The following is an 18,355-nucleotide window of genomic DNA, read 5'->3' as shown; positions in this document are numbered from 1 at the left end:
AGAAAGCCCTCCGTTCCCTGAGCTTTTTGGTGGCCCTGCACTGGGGTTGCTCCGTTTCATCGATGCCTTTCCTCTACGGGGGAGCTCAAAGCTGGATGCAGTACTGGCGATGACATTTGACAGCTGTCAAGCAAAGAGGGAGAAAATCGATTTGTCTCTTGAAACTGCGCGTACTGCTCTTGGTACAGCCCTGGATGTCGGCCGCCTCTGTAAAGCCTGGGCACACCATGATCTCCCTGCGGCCCCCAGGAGACAGAGGGCCCCCGGCAAAGGGCCCTGTGTCCAGGCAAGGGGAACGAAAAGCGTTGGAGAATGCAGGCATCGATCCCGCTGCCTCTCGCATGCTAAGCGAGCGCTCTACCACTTGAGCTAATTCCCCAGCCCACAGCCTCTGCCTGAGGTCCTCTCCCCTCCCAGGCACCCACCCCTGACCCAGGCTGCCCTGCACCCGAAGCCTGGGCCTCCCAGCGGCCTCGCTCTCACACCCCCACCAACTCACCCACTCGCTTTCCTGCTGGAGCTGACCCCTGACAACCCCAGTGCTCAGGACCACCGTCCCCTGCCCAGGGTTCACCCGAAACCGCCTTGGCTGGTCGTCTCCGCCACCTCCGGCAAGAGGTCAAGGCCGGGCGGCCCTTGAGGGGGAGCCACCCGGGCAGGGCCAAAAGGCAAAGGTGCCGCAGGGTCTGGGCCAGAGCCGAAGGGCACTCCTTCGAGCCGGAGTTGAACCAGCAACCTAAGGATGGCCGTGCAAGGGAGCCTACAGTCCTCCGCTCTGCCAGCTGAGCTATCGAAGCTATCGTGGGACCTTGACACCTCACGCCTTCATCCCACACTCATCCAACCATTCAGCTCTCACACCACTCCTGCATGCCCGCATGACTCTCCTCAGCAGGAAAAAAGAAAGCCTTGTCTTAGACCCACATTGTCCACAACCCCTCAGGCCCACAACCCCTGCCCAGGGCAGACCCAGCCATCGTGGCTCACTCCAAGCGAGCGTCCAGAACAGAAGGTGCTATCGTCACCGTGAGGCAGGCACAACTGCATGCCAGGAGGTCACTGCACAGGTCAGCGGGACGATCACGTCCAGTGAGCGCCAGGCAGGTCCAGACTGTCAAGCCAGGGATGAGGTCAAGACACAACATCTCTCTGCACGTCAGCGTCTGGATGGAGGGTCGCTGTGGCTGGACACCTCCATGGCCGGGGCCATGGCTGAGCTAGAGGCCAGGACTCCTACTGTATAGCTCAGAAAGAGAGTGAAGGCCCAGAGCTGAACGCAAATGGAGCTGCTGGAGCCATGGGTGGAGGTGGACGCCCCGTGTGAGGCTGGTCAGGGCCGTTCAGGCCTGTTAGGGCACTCAGGGCCCGGATGAGACGTAATGGTAGCCGTGCGAGGAGCCTGCAGTCCTCCGCTCCACCAGCAGAGGTATCGATGGACCGGCAGGGCCCTCTCCCAGCTCTGCCTCCGTGACAGAGCTGTCAAAGAAATCAGCTTGGATGAGACCTCAGCACGTGTCTGTTCCAGCATCCTCCTCCCAGCACCCCCAGCTCAGAGACCGCAGCAGCTTGCTCAAGGCTTCAGCCAGTCAGCTCATGCCAACCTCCAAGCATGGAGAGTGCAGAGCCCTCCGGGACACCCCGCTTCTCCTGCCTGGCTGTCCCGAGGGGAGAAGAAATTGAACCTGTCCTGCTTCAGCTGTGGCCTGTTGTTTCTCATTCCTCCGCCAGTCACCACAGTAAAAGGCCTAACTGTTGAATCAATAACCTCCTGATGATAGGCATTTGAAAGCTGCTGCTTATCTCCCCCAAAGCCCTCTCTTCTCCAGGCTCTGGACAAGCCCACATTCACTGGCACCGCCTCACAGGGCAAGTGCGCCTGCTCCCAACCGTCCTGGTGGCCTTGCTCTGGGGTCGCTGCACTTGGCCAACATCTGTCTTCTACACAGAGGCCCAAAGCTGGGCACATTACTCTAGATGCCATCGATGAGATGCCGAGCAAATGTGGAGAATGCCTTCCCTCGATCCAGAGCCCGTGCTGCTCTTGGTGCAGCCCTGGATGCTGTCCTCTACTGTGCAGCCCAGGTACACCGTGAGCTCCCCACAGCCCCCAGCGGCAAAGGGCCCTGTGTCCAGGCAAGGGGAACGAAAAGCGTTGGAGAATGCGGGCATCGATCCCGCTGCCTCTCGCATGCTAAGCGAGCGCTCTACCACTTGAGCTAATTCCCCAGCCCACAGCCTCTGCCTGAGGTCCTCTCCCCTCCCAGGCACCCACCCCTGACCCAGGCTGCCCTGCACCCGAAGCCTGGGCCTCCCAGCGGCCTCGCTCTCACACCCCCACCAGCTCACCCACTCGCTTTCCTGCTGGAGCTGACCCCTGACAACCCCAGTGCTCAGGACCACCGTCCCCTGCCCAGGGTTCACCTGAAACCGCCTTGGCTGGTCGTCTCCGCCACCTGCGGCAAGAGGTCAAGGCCGGGCAGCCCCTGAAGAGGAGCCACCCGGGCAGGGCCAAAAGGCAAAGGTGCCGCAGGGTCTGGGCCAGAGCCAAAAGGGCACTCCTTCGAGCCGGAGTTGAACCAGCGACCTAAGGATGGCCGTGCAAGGGAGCCTACAGTCCTCCGCTCTACCAGCTGAGCTATCGAAGGAATCATGGGGCCCTGCCCAGTACCTCGCCCGTCACACACTCATCCAACCCTTCCCTATCCACAGCGCAGCCTGATGCCTCTATTCCAACATCCTGCTTCAAACAGACTCAGCTCCAACATCACACCGCCTTGCTCAACCCTTTAGCCCGGCAAATCCTGCAAACCCACAAAGAGAAAATCTCCACAACCTCCTTGGACGTCATCTTCTACAGCTGGACTCTCCTCAGGGCCAAAGAGAGCTTACCCACATCCTGCTGCCACTTCCCTTGATTCAATTTCACTGTCCTGTCTTTTGCCCTCTGGTCAAGCACCCGACAAATGGACGGCCTTTCCTCTACTCGGTAACCTACCCCTACCAGCTGGAAGGTCATGCGTAAGCCCTCTGATGCTCTCTTTCTCCAAGCTCAACATGCCCACTGTCCTCAGCCCATCCTCAAAGAGAAAGCCCTCCGTTCCCTGAGCTTTTTGGTGGCCCTGCACTGGGGTTGCTCCGTTTCATCGATGCCTTTCCTCTACGGGGGAGCTCAAAGCTGGATGCAGTACTGGCGATGACATTTGATGGCTGTCAAGCAAAGAGGGAGAAAATCGATTTGTCTCTTGAAACTGCGCGTTCTGCTCTTGGTACAGCCCCGGATGTCGGCCGCCTCTGTAAAGCCTGGGCACACCATGATCTCCCTGCGGCCCCCAGGAGACAGAGGGCCCCCGGCAAAGGGCCCTGTGTCCAGGCAAGGGGAACGAAAAGCGTTGGAGAATGCAGGCATCGATCCTGCTGCCTCTCGCATGCTAAGCGAGCGCTCTACCACTTGAGCTAATTCCCCAGCCCACAGCCTCTGCCTGAGGTCCTCTCCCCTCCCAGGCACCCACCCCTGACCCAGGCTGCCCTGCACCCGAAGCCTGGGCCTCCCAGCGGCCTCGCTCTCACACCCCCACCAACTCACCCACTCGCTTTCCTGCTGGAGCTGACCCCTGACAACCCCAGTGCTCAGGACCACCGTCCCCTGCCCAGGGTTCACCCGAAACCGCCTTGGCTGGTCGTCTCCGCCACCTCCGGCAAGAGGTCAAGGCCGGGCAGCCCCTGAAGAGGAGCCACCCGGGCAGGGCCAAAAGGCAAAGGTGCCGCAGGGTCTGGGCCAGAGCCAAAAGGGCACTCCTTCGAGCCGGAGTTGAACCAGCGACCTAAGGATGGCCGTGCAAGGGAGCCTACAGTCCTCCGCTCTACCAGCTGAGCTATCAAAGGAATCATGGGCCCTGCCCAGTACCTCGCCCGTCACACACTCATCCAACCCTTCCCTATCCACAGCGCAGCCTGATGCCTCTATTCCAACATCCTGCTTCAAACAGACTCAGCTCCAACATCACACCGCCTTGCTCAACCCTTTAGCCCGGCAAATCCTGCAAACCCACAAAGAGAAAATCTCCACAACCTCCTTGGACGTCATCTTCTACAGCTGGACTCTCCTCAGGGCCAAAGAGAGCTTACCCACATCCTGCTGCCACTTCCCTTGATTCAATTTCACTGTCCTGTCTTTTGCCCTCTGGTCAAGCACCCGACAAATGGACGGCCTTTCCTCTACTCGGTAACCTACCCCTACCAGCTGGAAGGTCATGCGTAAGCCCTCTGATGCTCTCTTTCTCCAAGCTCAACATGCCCACTGTCCTCAGCCCATCCTCAAAGAGAAAGCCCTCCGTTCCCTGAGCTTTTTGGTGGCCCTGCACTGGGGTTGCTCCGTTTCATCGATGCCTTTCCTCTACGGGGAGCTCAAAGCTGGATGCAGTACTGGCGATGACATTTGACAGCTGTCAAGCAAAGAGGGAGAAAATCGATTTGTCTCTTGAAACTGCGCGTACTGCTCTTGGTACAGCCCTGGATGTCGGCCGCCTCTGTAAAGCCTGGGCACACCATGATCTCCCTGCGGCCCCCAGGAGACAGAGGGCCCCCGGCAAAGGGCCCTGTGTCCAGGCAAGGGGAACGAAAAGCGTTGGAGAATGCAGGCATCGATCCCGCTGCCTCTCGCATGCTAAGCGAGCGCTCTACCACTTGAGCTAATTCCCCAGCCCACAGCCTCTGCCTGAGGTCCTCTCCCCTCCCAGGCACCCACCCCTGACCCAGGCTGCCCTGCACCCGAAGCCTGGGCCTCCCAGCGGCCTCGCTCTCACACCCCCACCAGCTCACCCACTCGCTTTCCTGCTGGAGCTGACCCCTGACAACCCCAGTGCTCAGGACCACCGTCCCCTGCCCAGGGTTCACCTGAAACCGCCTTGGCTGGTCGTCTCCGCCACCTGCGGCAAGAGGTCAAGGCCGGGCAGCCCCTGAAGAGGAGCCACCCGGGCAGGGCCAAAAGGCAAAGGTGCCGCAGGGTCTGGGCCAGAGCCAAAAGGGCACTCCTTCGAGCCGGAGTTGAACCAGCGACCTAAGGATGGCCGTGCAAGGGAGCCTACAGTCCTCCACTCTACCAGCTGAGCTATCAAAGGAATCATGGGGCCCTGCCCAGTACCTCGCCCGTCACACACTCATCCAACCCTTCCCTATCCACAGCGCAGCCTGATGCCTCTATTCCAACATCCTGCTTCAAACAGACTCAGCTCCAACATCACACCGCCTTGCTCAACCCTTTAGCCCGGCAAATCCTGCAAACCCACAAAGAGAAAATCTCCACAACCTCCTTGGACGTCATCTTCTACAGCTGGACTCTCCTCAGGGCCAAAGAGAGCTTACCCACATCCTGCTGCCCCTTCCCTTGATTCAATTTCACTGTCCTGTCTTTTGCCCTCTGGTCAAGCACCCGACAAATGGACGGCCTTTCCTCTACTCGGTAACCTACCCCTACCAGCTGGAAGGTCATGCGTAAGCCCTCTGATGCTCTCTTTCTCCAAGCTCAACATGCCCACTGTCTTCAGCCCATCCTCAAAGAGAAAGCCCTCCGTTCCCTGAGCTTTTTGGTGGCCCTGCACTGGGGTTGCTCGGTTTCATCGATGCCTTTCCTCTACGGGGAGCTCAAAGCTGGATGCAGTACTGGCGATGACATTTGATGGCTGTCAAGCAAAGAGGGAGAAAATCGATTTGTCTCTTGAAACTGCGCGTACTGCTCTTGGTACAGCCCTGGATGTCGGCCGCCTCTGTAAAGCCTGGGCACACCATGATCTCCCTGCGGCCCCCAGGAGACAGAGGGCCCCCGGCAAAGGGCCCTGTGTCCAGGCAAGGGGAACGAAAAGCGTTGGAGAATGCAGGCATCGATCCTGCTGCCTCTCGCATGCTAAGCGAGCGCTCTACCACTTGAGCTAATTCCCCAGCCCACAGCCTCTGCCTGAGGTCCTCTCCCCTCCCAGGCACCCACCCCTGACCCAGGCTGCCCTGCACCCGAAGCCTGGGCCTCCCAGCGGCCTCGCTCTCACACCCCCACCAGCTCACCCACTCGCTTTCCTGCTGGAGCTGACCCCTGACAACCCCAGTGCTCAGGACCACCGTCCCCTGCCCAGGGTTCACCTGAAACCGCCTTGGCTGGTCGTCTCCGCCACCTGCGGCAAGAGGTCAAGGCCGGGCAGCCCCTGAAGAGGAGCCACCCGGGCAGGGCCAAAAGGCAAAGGTGCCGCAGGGTCTGGGCCAGAGCCAAAAGGGCACTCCTTCGAGCCGGAGTTGAACCAGCGACCTAAGGATGGCCGTGCAAGGGAGCCTACAGTCCTCCGCTCTACCAGCTGAGCTATCGAAGGAATCATGGGGCCCTGCCCAGTACCTCGCCCGTCACACACTCATCCAACCCTTCCCTATCCACAGCGCAGCCTGATGCCTCTATTCCAACATCCTGCTTCAAACAGACTCAGCTCCAACATCACACCGCCTTGCTCAACCCTTTAGCCCGGCAAATCCTGCAAACCCACAAAGAGAAAATCTCCACAACCTCCTTGGACGTCATCTTCTACAGCTGGACTCTCCTCAGGGCCAAAGAGAGCTTACCCACATCCTGCTGCCACTTCCCTTGATTCAATTTCACTGTCCTGTCTTTTGCCCTCTGGTCAAGCACCCGACAAATGGACGGCCTTTCCTCTACTCGGTAACCTACCCCTACCAGCTGGAAGGTCATGCGTAAGCCCTCTGATGCTCTCTTTCTCCAAGCTCAACATGCCCACTGTCCTCAGCCCATCCTCAAAGAGAAAGCCCTCCGTTCCCTGAGCTTTTTGGTGGCCCTGCACTGGGGTTGCTCCGTTTCATCGATGCCTTTCCTCTACGGGGAGCTCAAAGCTGGATGCAGTACTGGCGATGACATTTGACGGCTGTCAAGCAAAGAGGGAGAAAATCGATTTGTCTCTTGAAACTGCGCGTACTGCTCTTGGTACAGCCCCGGATGTCGGCCGCCTCTGTAAAGCCTGGGCACACCATGATCTCCCTGCGGCCCCCAGGAGACAGAGGGCCCCCGGCAAAGGGCCCTGTGTCCAGGCAAGGGGAACGAAAAGCGTTGGAGAATGCAGGCATCGATCCTGCTGCCTCTCGCATGCTAAGCGAGCGCTCTACCACTTGAGCTAATTCCCCAGCCCACAGCCTCTGCCTGAGGTCCTCTCCCCTCCCAGGCACCCACCCCTGACCCAGGCTGCCCTGCACCCGAAGCCTGGGCCTCCCAGCGGCCTCGCTCTCACACCCCCACCAACTCACCCACTCGCTTTCCTGCTGGAGCTGACCCCTGACAACCCCAGTGCTCAGGACCACCGTCCCCTGCCCAGGGTTCACCCGAAACCGCCTTGGCTGGTCGTCTCCGCCACCTCCGGCAAGAGGTCAAGGCCGGGCGGCCCTTGAGGGGGAGCCACCCGGGCAGGGCCAAAAGGCAAAGGTGCCGCAGGGTCTGGGCCAGAGCCGAAGGGCACTCCTTCGAGCCGGAGTTGAACCAGCAACCTAAGGATGGCCGTGCAAGGGAGCCTACAGTCCTCCGCTCTGCCAGCTGAGCTATCGAAGCTATCGTGGGACCTTGACACCTCACGCCTTCATCCCACACTCATCCAACCATTCAGCTCTCACACCACTCCTGCATGCCCGCATGACTCTCCTCAGCAGGAAAAAAGAAAGCCTTGTCTTAGACCCACATTGTCCACAACCCCTCAGGCCCACAACCCCTGCCCAGGGCAGACCCAGCCATCGTGGCTCACTCCAAGCGAGCGTCCAGAACAGAAGGTGCTATCGTCACCGTGAGGCAGGCACAACTGCATGCCAGGAGGTCACTGCACAGGTCAGCAGGACGATCACGTCCAGTGAGCGCCAGGCAGGTCCAGACTGTCAAGCCAGGGATGAGGTCAAGACACAACATCTCTCTGCACGTCAGCGTCTGGATGGAGGGTCGCTGTGGCTGGACACCTCCATGGCCGGGGCCATGGCTGAGCTAGAGGCCAGGACTCCTACTGTATAGCTCAGAAAGAGAGTGAAGGCCCAGAGCTGAACGCAAATGGAGCTGCTGGAGCCATGGGTGGAGGTGGACGCCCCGTGTGAGGCTGGTCAGGGCCGTTCAGGCCTGTTAGGGCACTCAGGGCCCGGATGAGACGTAATGGTAGCCGTGCGAGGGAGCCTGCAGTCCTCCGCTCCACCAGCAGAGGTATCGATGGACCGGCAGGGCCCTCTCCCAGCTCTGCCTCCGTGACAGAGCTGTCAAAGAAATCAGCTTGGATGAGACCTCAGCACGTGTCTGTTCCAGCATCCTCCTCCCAGCACCCCCAGCTCAGAGACCGCAGCAGCTTGCTCAAGGCTTCAGCCAGTCAGCTCATGCCAACCTCCAAGCATGGAGAGTGCAGAGCCCTCCGGGACACCCCGCTTCTCCTGCCTGGCTGTCCCGAGGGGAGAAGAAATTGAACCTGTCCTGCTTCAGCTGTGGCCTGTTGTTTCTCATTCCTCCGCCAGTCACCACAGTAAAAGGCCTAACTGTTGAATCAATAACCTCCTGATGATAGGCATTTGAAAGCTGCTGCTTATCTCCCCCAAAGCCCTCTCTTCTCCAGGCTCTGGACAAGCCCACATTCACTGGCACCGCCTCACAGGGCAAGTGCGCCTGCTCCCAACCGTCCTGGTGGCCTTGCTCTGGGTCGCTGCACTTGGCCAACATCTGTCTTCTACACAGAGGCCCAAAGCTGGGCACATTACTCTAGATGCCATCGATGAGATGCCGAGCAAATGTGGAGAATGCCTTCCCTCGATCCAGAGCCCGTGCTGCTCTTGGTGCAGCCCTGGATGCTGTCCTCTACTGTGCAGCCCAGGTACACCGTGAGCTCCCCACAGCCCCCAGCGGCAAAGGGCCCTGTGTCCAGGCAAGGGGAACGAAAAGCGTTGGAGAATGCGGGCATCGATCCCGCTGCCTCTCGCATGCTAAGCGAGCGCTCTACCACTTGAGCTAATTCCCCAGCCCACAGCCTCTGCCTGAGGTCCTCTCCCCTCCCAGGCACCCACCCCTGACCCAGGCTGCCCTGCACCCGAAGCCTGGGCCTCCCAGCGGCCTCGCTCTCACACCCCCACCAGCTCACCCACTCGCTTTCCTGCTGGAGCTGACCCCTGACAACCCCAGTGCTCAGGACCACCGTCCCCTGCCCAGGGTTCACCTGAAACCGCCTTGGCTGGTCGTCTCCGCCACCTGCGGCAAGAGGTCAAGGCCGGGCAGCCCCTGAAGAGGAGCCACCCGGGCAGGGCCAAAAGGCAAAGGTGCCGCAGGGTCTGGGCCAGAGCCAAAAGGGCACTCCTTCGAGCCGGAGTTGAACCAGCGACCTAAGGATGGCCGTGCAAGGGAGCCTACAGTCCTCCGCTCTACCAGCTGAGCTATCGAAGGAATCATGGGGCCCTGCCCAGTACCTCGCCCGTCACACACTCATCCAACCCTTCCCTATCCACAGCGCAGCCTGATGCCTCTATTCCAACATCCTGCTTCAAACAGACTCAGCTCCAACATCACACCGCCTTGCTCAACCCTTTAGCCCGGCAAATCCTGCAAACCCACAAAGAGAAAATCTCCACAACCTCCTTGGACGTCATCTTCTACAGCTGGACTCTCCTCAGGGCCAAAGAGAGCTTACCCACATCCTGCTGCCACTTCCCTTGATTCAATTTCACTGTCCTGTCTTTTGCCCTCTGGTCAAGCACCCGACAAATGGACGGCCTTTCCTCTACTCGGTAACCTACCCCTACCAGCTGGAAGGTCATGCGTAAGCCCTCTGATGCTCTCTTTCTCCAAGCTCAACATGCCCACTGTCCTCAGCCCATCCTCAAAGAGAAAGCCCTCCGTTCCCTGAGCTTTTTGGTGGCCCTGCACTGGGGTTGCTCCGTTTCATCGATGCCTTTCCTCTACGGGGGAGCTCAAAGCTGGATGCAGTACTGGCGATGACATTTGATGGCTGTCAAGCAAAGAGGGAGAAAATCGATTTGTCTCTTGAAACTGCGCGTACTGCTCTTGGTACAGCCCTGGATGTCGGCCGCCTCTGTAAAGCCTGGGCACACCATGATCTCCCTGCGGCCCCCAGGAGACAGAGGGCCCCCGGCAAAGGGCCCTGTGTCCAGGCAAGGGGAACGAAAAGCGTTGGAGAATGCAGGCATCGATCCTGCTGCCTCTCGCATGCTAAGCGAGCGCTCTACCACTTGAGCTAATTCCCCAGCCCACAGCCTCTGCCTGAGGTCCTCTCCCCTCCCAGGCACCCACCCCTGACCCAGGCTGCCCTGCACCCGAAGCCTGGGCCTCCCAGCGGCCTCGCTCTCACACCCCCACCAACTCACCCACTCGCTTTCCTGCTGGAGCTGACCCCTGACAACCCCAGTGCTCAGGACCACCGTCCCCTGCCCAGGGTTCACCTGAAACCGCCTTGGCTGGTCGTCTCCGCCACCTGCGGCAAGAGGTCAAGGCCGGGCAGCCCCTGAAGAGGAGCCACCCGGGCAGGGCCAAAAGGCAAAGGTGCCGCAGGGTCTGGGCCAGAGCCAAAAGGGCACTCCTTCGAGCCGGAGTTGAACCAGCGACCTAAGGATGGCCGTGCAAGGGAGCCTACAGTCCTCCGCTCTACCAGCTGAGCTATCGAAGGAATCATGGGGCCCTGCCCAGTACCTCGCCCGTCACACACTCATCCAACCCTTCCCTATCCACAGCGCAGCCTGATGCCTCTATTCCAACATCCTGCTTCAAACAGACTCAGCTCCAACATCACACCGCCTTGCTCAACCCTTTAACCCGGCAAATCCTGCAAACCCACAAAGAGAAAATCTCCACAACCTCCTTGGACGTCATCTTCTACAGCTGGACTCTCCTCAGGGCCAAAGAGAGCTTACCCACATCCTGCTGCCACTTCCCTTGATTCAATTTCACTGTCCTGTCTTTTGCCCTCTGGTCAAGCACCCGACAAATGGACGGCCTTTCCTCTACTCGGTAACCTACCCCTACCAGCTGGAAGGTCATGCGTAAGCCCTCTGATGCTCTCTTTCTCCAAGCTCAACATGCCCACTGTCCTCAGCCCATCCTCAAAGAGAAAGCCCTCCGTTCCCTGAGCTTTTTGGTGGCCCTGCACTGGGGTTGCTCCGTTTCATCGATGCCTTTCCTCTACGGGGGAGCTCAAAGCTGGATGCAGTACTGGCGATGACATTTGACAGCTGTCAAGCAAAGAGGGAGAAAATCGATTTGTCTCTTGAAACTGCGCGTACTGCTCTTGGTACAGCCCTGGATGTCGGCCGCCTCTGTAAAGCCTGGGCACACCATGATCTCCCTGCGGCCCCCAGGAGACAGAGGGCCCCCGGCAAAGGGCCCTGTGTCCAGGCAAGGGGAACGAAAAGCGTTGGAGAATGCAGGCATCGATCCTGCTGCCTCTCGCATGCTAAGCGAGCGCTCTACCACTTGAGCTAATTCCCCAGCCCACAGCCTCTGCCTGAGGTCCTCTCCCCTCCCAGGCACCCACCCCTGACCCAGGCTGCCCTGCACCCGAAGCCTGGGCCTCCCAGCGGCCTCGCTCTCACACCCCCACCAACTCACCCACTCGCTTTCCTGCTGGAGCTGACCCTGACAACCCCAGTGCTCAGGACCACCGTCCCCTGCCCAGGGTTCACCCGAAACCGCCTTGGCTGGTCGTCTCCGCCACCTCCGGCAAGAGGTCAAGGCCGGGCGGCCCTTGAGGGGGAGCCACCCGGGCAGGGCCAAAAGGCAAAGGTGCCGCAGGGTCTGGGCCAGAGCCGAAGGGCACTCCTTCGAGCCGGAGTTGAACCAGCAACCTAAGGATGGCCGTGCAAGGGAGCCTACAGTCCTCCGCTCTGCCAGCTGAGCTATCGAAGCTATCGTGGGACCTTGACACCTCACGCCTTCATCCCACACTCATCCAACCATTCAGCTCTCACACCACTCCTGCATGCCCGCATGACTCTCCTCAGCAGGAAAAAAGAAAGCCTTGTCTTAGACCCACATTGTCCACAACCCCTCAGGCCCACAACCCCTGCCCAGGGCAGACCCAGCCATCGTGGCTCACTCCAAGCGAGCGTCCAGAACAGAAGGTGCTATCGTCACCATGAGGCAGGCACAACTGCATGCCAGGAGGTCACTGCACAGGTCAGCGGGACGATCACGTCCAGTGAGCGCCAGGCAGGTCCAGACTGTCATGCCAGGGATGAGGTCAAGACACAACATCTCTCTGCACGTCAGCGTCTGGATGGAGGGTCGCTGTGGCTGGACACCTCCATGGCCGGGGCCATGGCTGAGCTAGAGGCCAGGACTCCTACTGTATAGCTCAGAAAGAGAGTGAAGGCCCAGAGCTGAACGCAAATGGAGCTGCTGGAGCCATGGGTGGAGGTGGACGCCCCGTGTGAGGCTGGTCAGGGCCGTTCAGGCCTGTTAGGGCACTCAGGGCCCGGATGAGACGTAATGGTAGCCGTGCAAGGGAGCCTGCAGTCCTCCGCTCCACCAGCAGAGGTATCGATGGACCGGCAGGGCCCTCTCCCAGCTCTGCCTCCGTGACAGAGCTGTCAAAGAAATCAGCTTGGATGAGACCTCAGCACGTGTCTGTTCCAGCATCCTCCTCCCAGCACCCCCAGCTCAGAGACCGCAGCAGCTTGCTCAAGGCTTCAGCCAGTCAGCTCATGCCAACCTCCAAGCATGGAGAGTGCAGAGCCCTCCGGGACACCCCGCTTCTCCTGCCTGGCTGTCCCGAGGGGAGAAGAAATTGAACCTGTCCTGCTTCAGCTGTGGCCTGTTGTTTCTCATTCCTCCGCCAGTCACCACAGTAAAAGGCCTAACTGTTGAATCAATAACCTCCTGATGATAGGCATTTGAAAGCTGCTGCTTATCTCCCCCAAAGCCCTCTCTTCTCCAGGCTCTGGACAAGCCCACATTCACTGGCACCGCCTCACAGGGCAAGTGCGCCTGCTCCCAACCGTCCTGGTGGCCTTGCTCTGGGGTCGCTGCACTTGGCCAACATCTGTCTTCTACACAGAGGCCCAAAGCTGGGCACATTACTCTAGATGCCATCGATGAGATGCCGAGCAAATGTGGAGAATGCCTTCCCTCGATCCAGAGCCCGTGCTGCTCTTGGTGCAGCCCTGGATGCTGTCCTCTACTGTGCAGCCCAGGTACACCGTGAGCTCCCCACAGCCCCAGCGGCAAAGGGCCCTGTGTCCAGGCAAGGGGAACGAAAAGCGTTGGAGAATGCGGGCATCGATCCCGCTGCCTCTCGCATGCTAAGCGAGCGCTCTACCACTTGAGCTAATTCCCCAGCCCACAGCCTCTGCCTGAGGTCCTCTCCCCTCCCAGGCACCCACCCCTGACCCAGGCTGCCCTGCACCCGAAGCCTGGGCCTCCCAGCGGCCTCGCTCTCACACCCCCACCAACTCACCCACTCGCTTTCCTGCTGGAGCTGACCCCTGACAACCCCAGTGCTCAGGACCACCGTCCCCTGCCCAGGGTTCACCTGAAACCGCCTTGGCTGGTCGTCTCCGCCACCTGCGGCAAGAGGTCAAGGCCGGGCAGCCCCTGAAGAGGAGCCACCCGGGCAGGGCCAAAAGGCAAAGGTGCCGCAGGGTCTGGGCCAGAGCCAAAAGGGCACTCCTTCGAGCCGGAGTTGAACCAGCGACCTAAGGATGGCCGTGCAAGGGAGCCTACAGTCCTCCGCTCTACCAGCTGAGCTATCGAAGGAATCATGGGGCCCTGCCCAGTACCTCGCCCGTCACACACTCATCCAACCCTTCCCTATCCACAGCGCAGCCTGATGCCTCTATTCCAACATCCTGCTTCAAACAGACTCATCTCCAACATCAAACCGCCTTGCTCAACCCTTTAGCCCGGCAAATCCTGCAAACCCACAAAGAGAAAATCTCCACAACCTCCTTGGACGTCATCTTCTACAGCTGGACTCTCCTCAGGGCCAAAGAGAGCTTACCCACATCCTGCTGCCACTTCCCTTGATTCAATTTCACTGTCCTGTCTTTTGCCCTCTGGTCAAGCACCCGACAAATGGACGGCCTTTCCTCTACTCGGTAACCTACCCCTACCAGCTGGAAGGTCATGCGTAAGCCCTCTGATGCTCTCTTTCTCCAAGCTCAACATGCCCACTGTCCTCAGCCCATCCTCAAAGAGAAAGCCCTCCGTTCCCTGAGCTTTTTGGTGGCCCTGCACTGGGGTTGCTCCGTTTCATCGATGCCTTTCCTCTACGGGGGAGCTCAAAGCTGGATGCAGTACTGGCGATGACATTTGACAGCTGTCAAGCAAAGAGGGAGAAAATCGATTTGTCTCTTGAAACTGCGCGTACTGCTCTTGGTACAGCCCTGGATGTCGGCCGCCTCTGTAAAGCCTGGGCACACCATGATCTCCCTGCGGCCCCCAGGAGACAGAGGGCCCCCGGCAAAGGGCCCTGTGTCCAGGCAAGGGGAACGAAAAGCGTTGGAGAATGCAGGCATCGATCCTGCTGCCTCTCGCATGCTAAGCGAGCGCTCTACCACTTGAGCTAATTCCCCAGCCACAGCCTCTGCCTGAGGTCCTCTCCCCTCCCAGGCACCCACCCCTGACCCAGGCTGCCCTGCACCCGAAGCCTGGGCCTCCCAGCGGCCTCGCTCTCACACCCCCACCAACTCACCCACTCGCTTTCCTGCTGGAGCTGACCCCTGACAACCCCAGTGCTCAGGACCACCGTCCCCTGCCCAGGGTTCACCCGAAACCGCCTTGGCTGGTCGTCTCCGCCACCTCCGGCAAGAGGTCAAGGCGGGCGGCCCTTGAGGGGGAGCCACCCGGGCAGGGCCAAAAGGCAAAGGTGCCGCAGGGTCTGGGCCAGAGCCGAAGGGCACTCCTTCGAGCCGGAGTTGAACCAGCAACCTAAGGATGGCCGTGCAAGGGAGCCTACAGTCCTCCGCTCTGCCAGCTGAGCTATCGAAGCTATCGTGGGACCTTGACACCTCACGCCTTCATCCCACACTCATCCAACCATTCAGCTCTCACACCACTCCTGCATGCCCGCATGACTCTCCTCAGCAGGAAAAAAGAAAGCCTTGTCTTAGACCCACATTGTCCACAACCCCTCAGGCCCACAACCCCTGCCCAGGGCAGACCCAGCCATCGTGGCTCACTCCAAGCGAGCGTCCAGAACAGAAGGTGCTATCGTCACCATGAGGCAGGCACAACTGCATGCCAGGAGGTCACTGCACAGGTCAGCGGGACGATCACGTCCAGTGAGCGCCAGGCAGGTCCAGACTGTCATGCCAGGGATGAGGTCAAGACACAACATCTCTCTGCACGTCAGCGTCTGGATGGAGGGTCGCTGTGGCTGGACACCTCCATGGCCGGGCCATGGCTGAGCTAGAGGCCAGGACTCCTACTGTATAGCTCAGAAAGAGAGTGAAGGCCCAGAGCTGAACGCAAATGGAGCTGCTGGAGCCATGGGTGGAGGTGGACGCCCCGTGTGAGGCTGGTCAGGGCCGTTCAGGCCTGTTAGGGCACTCAGGGCCCGGATGAGACGTAATGGTAGCCGTGCAAGGGAGCCTGCAGTCCTCCGCTCCACCAGCAGAGGTATCGATGGACCGGCAGGGCCCTCTCCCAGCTCTGCCTCCGTGACAGAGCTGTCAAAGAAATCAGCTTGGATGAGACCTCAGCACGTGTCTGTTCCAGCATCCTCCTCCCAGCACCCCCAGCTCAGAGACCGCAGCAGCTTGCTCAAGGCTTCAGCCAGTCAGCTCATGCCAACCTCCAAGCATGGAGAGTGCAGAGCCCTCCGGGACACCCCGCTTCTCCTGCCTGGCTGTCCCGAGGGGAGAAGAAATTGAACCTGTCCTGCTTCAGCTGTGGCCTGTTGTTTCTCATTCCTCCGCCAGTCACCACAGTAAAAGGCCTAACTGTTGAATCAATAACCTCCTGATGATAGGCATTTGAAAGCTGCTGCTTATCTCCCCCAAAGCCCTCTCTTCTCCAGGCTCTGGACAAGCCCACATTCACTGGCACCGCCTCACAGGGCAAGTGCGCCTGCTCCCAACCGTCCTGGTGGCCTTGCTCTGGGGTCGCTGCACTTGGCCAACATCTGTCTTCTACACAGAGGCCCAAAGCTGGGCACATTACTCTAGATGCCATCGATGAGATGCCGAGCAAATGTGGAGAATGCCTTCCCTCGATCCAGAGCCCGTGCTGCTCTTGGTGCAGCCCTGGATGCTGTCCTCTACTGTGCAGCCCAGGTACACCGTGAGCTCCCCACAGCCCCCAGCGGCAAAGGGCCCTGTGTCCAGGCAAGGGGAACGAAAAGCGTTGGAGAATGCGGGCATCGATCCCGCTGCCTCTCGCATGCTAAGCGAGCGCTCTACCACTTGAGCTAATTCCCCAGCCCACAGCCTCTGCCTGAGGTCCTCTCCCTCCCAGGCACCCACCCCTGACCCAGGCTGCCCTGCACCCGAAGCCTGGGCCTCCCAGCGGCCTCGCTCTCACACCCCCACCAACTCACCCACTCGCTTTCCTGCTGGAGCTGACCCCTGACAACCCCAGTGCTCAGGACCACCGTCCCCTGCCCAGGGTTCACCTGAAACCGCCTTGGCTGGTCGTCTCCGCCACCTGCGGCAAGAGGTCAAGGCCGGGCAGCCCCTGAAGAGGAGCCACCCGGGCAGGGCCAAAAGGCAAAGGTGCCGCAGGGTCTGGGCCAGAGCCAAAAGGGCACTCCTTCGAGCCGGAGTTGAACCAGCGACCTAAGGATGGCCGTGCAAGGGAGCCTACAGTCCTCCGCTCTACCAGCTGAGCTATCGAAGGAATCATGGGGCCCTGCCCAGTACCTCGCCCGTCACACACTCATCCAACCCTTCCCTATCCACAGCGCAGCCTGATGCCTCTATTCCAACATCCTGCTTCAAACAGACTCATCTCCAACATCAAACCGCCTTGCTCAACCCTTTAGCCCGGCAAATCCTGCAAACCCACAAAGAGAAAATCTCCACAACCTCCTTGGACGTCATCTTCTACAGCTGGACTCTCCTCAGGGCCAAAGAGAGCTTACCCACATCCTGCTGCCACTTCCCTTGATTCAATTTCACTGTCCTGTCTTTTGCCCTCTGGTCAAGCACCCGACAAATGGACGGCCTTTCCTCTACTCGGTAACCTACCCCTACCAGCTGGAAGGTCATGCGTAAGCCCTCTGATGCTCTCTTTCTCCAAGCTCAACATGCCCACTGTCCTCAGCCCATCCTCAAAGAGAAAGCCCTCCGTTCCCTGAGCTTTTTGGTGGCCCTGCACTGGGGTTGCTCCGTTTCATCGATGCCTTTCCTCTACGGGGGAGCTCAAAGCTGGATGCAGTACTGGCGATGACATTTGACGGCTGTCAAGCAAAGAGGGAGAAAATCGATTTGTCTCTTGAAACTGCGCGTACTGCTCTTGGTACAGCCCTGGATGTCGGCCGCCTCTGTAAAGCCTGGGCACACCATGATCTCCCTGCGGCCCCCAGGAGACAGAGGGCCCCCGGCAAAGGGCCCTGTGTCCAGGCAAGGGGAACGAAAAGCGTTGGAGAATGCAGGCATCGATCCTGCTGCCTCTCGCATGCTAAGCGAGCGCTCTACCACTTGAGCTAATTCCCCAGCCCACAGCCTCTGCCTGAGGTCCTCTCCCCTCCCAGGCACCCACCCCTGACCCAGGCTGCCCTGCACCCGAAGCCTGGGCCTCCCAGCGGCCTCGCTCTCACACCCCCACCAACTCACCCACTCGCTTTCCTGCTGGAGCTGACCCCTGACAACCCCAGTGCTCAGGACCACCGTCCCCTGCCCAGGGTTCACCCGAAACCGCCTTGGCTGGTCGTCTCCGCCACCTCCGGCAAGAGGTCAAGGCCGGGCGGCCCTTGAGGGGGAGCCACCCGGGCAGGGCCAAAAGGCAAAGGTGCCGCAGGGTCTGGGCCAGAGCCGAAGGGCACTCCTTCGAGCCGGAGTTGAACCAGCAACCTAAGGATGGCCGTGCAAGGGAGCCTACAGTCCTCCGCTCTGCCAGCTGAGCTATCGAAGCTATCGTGGGACCTTGACACCTCACGCCTTCATCCCACACTCATCCAACCATTCAGCTCTCACACCACTCCTGCATGCCCGCATGACTCTCCTCAGCAGGAAAAAAGAAAGCCTTGTCTTAGACCCACATTGTCCATAACCCCTCAGGCCCACAACCCCTGCCCAGGGCAGACCCAGCCATCGTGGCTCACTCCAAGCGAGCGTCCAGAACAGAAGGTGCTATCGTCACCGTGAGGCAGGCACAACTGCATGCCAGGAGGTCACTGCACAGGTCAGCGGGACG

The 18,355-nt window shown here is 59.9% G+C and overlaps 1 protein-coding gene and 12 non-coding genes across 13 annotated transcripts in view; 1 reads left to right on the top strand and 12 right to left on the bottom strand.

Moving 5' to 3' along the window:
- The window catches only part of DNAJC5B (DnaJ heat shock protein family (Hsp40) member C5 beta), a 68,663-nt gene that overhangs the window by 28,856 nt on the left and 21,452 nt on the right, over positions 1-18,355 (top strand). The gene's annotated exons all lie outside the window — the stretch shown is intronic.
- TRNAA-AGC (transfer RNA alanine (anticodon AGC)) lies at positions 2,154-2,226 on the bottom strand. The gene has a single exon. It is a non-coding gene; the product is annotated as a tRNA-Ala (tRNA).
- Positions 2,557-2,645, bottom strand: TRNAY-GUA (transfer RNA tyrosine (anticodon GUA)). The gene is given in 2 exon segments: positions 2,557-2,592; positions 2,609-2,645. It is a non-coding gene; the product is annotated as a tRNA-Tyr (tRNA).
- On the bottom strand, positions 3,794-3,882 carry TRNAY-GUA (transfer RNA tyrosine (anticodon GUA)). The gene is given in 2 exon segments: positions 3,794-3,829; positions 3,846-3,882. It is a non-coding gene; the product is annotated as a tRNA-Tyr (tRNA).
- On the bottom strand, positions 5,029-5,117 carry TRNAY-GUA (transfer RNA tyrosine (anticodon GUA)). Its single transcript is given in 2 exon segments — positions 5,029-5,064; positions 5,081-5,117. It is a non-coding gene; the product is annotated as a tRNA-Tyr (tRNA).
- On the bottom strand, positions 6,265-6,353 carry TRNAY-GUA (transfer RNA tyrosine (anticodon GUA)). The gene is given in 2 exon segments: positions 6,265-6,300; positions 6,317-6,353. It is a non-coding gene; the product is annotated as a tRNA-Tyr (tRNA).
- On the bottom strand, positions 8,945-9,017 carry TRNAA-AGC (transfer RNA alanine (anticodon AGC)). Its single transcript has one exon. It is a non-coding gene; the product is annotated as a tRNA-Ala (tRNA).
- Positions 9,348-9,436, bottom strand: TRNAY-GUA (transfer RNA tyrosine (anticodon GUA)). Its single transcript is given in 2 exon segments — positions 9,348-9,383; positions 9,400-9,436. It is a non-coding gene; the product is annotated as a tRNA-Tyr (tRNA).
- Positions 10,585-10,673, bottom strand: TRNAY-GUA (transfer RNA tyrosine (anticodon GUA)). Its single transcript is given in 2 exon segments — positions 10,585-10,620; positions 10,637-10,673. It is a non-coding gene; the product is annotated as a tRNA-Tyr (tRNA).
- On the bottom strand, positions 13,265-13,337 carry TRNAA-AGC (transfer RNA alanine (anticodon AGC)). The gene has a single exon. It is a non-coding gene; the product is annotated as a tRNA-Ala (tRNA).
- Positions 13,668-13,756, bottom strand: TRNAY-GUA (transfer RNA tyrosine (anticodon GUA)). The gene is given in 2 exon segments: positions 13,668-13,703; positions 13,720-13,756. It is a non-coding gene; the product is annotated as a tRNA-Tyr (tRNA).
- On the bottom strand, positions 16,347-16,419 carry TRNAA-AGC (transfer RNA alanine (anticodon AGC)). The gene has a single exon. It is a non-coding gene; the product is annotated as a tRNA-Ala (tRNA).
- On the bottom strand, positions 16,749-16,837 carry TRNAY-GUA (transfer RNA tyrosine (anticodon GUA)). Its single transcript is given in 2 exon segments — positions 16,749-16,784; positions 16,801-16,837. It is a non-coding gene; the product is annotated as a tRNA-Tyr (tRNA).

This window comes from Gymnogyps californianus, chromosome 2 (genome assembly GCF_018139145.2).
Source record: "Gymnogyps californianus isolate 813 chromosome 2, ASM1813914v2, whole genome shotgun sequence".
Taxonomy (NCBI): domain Eukaryota; kingdom Metazoa; phylum Chordata; class Aves; order Accipitriformes; family Cathartidae; genus Gymnogyps; species Gymnogyps californianus.
The sequence above is the reverse complement of the archived record's forward strand: the minus strand, read 5'-3'. Positions and strand labels throughout refer to the sequence as shown.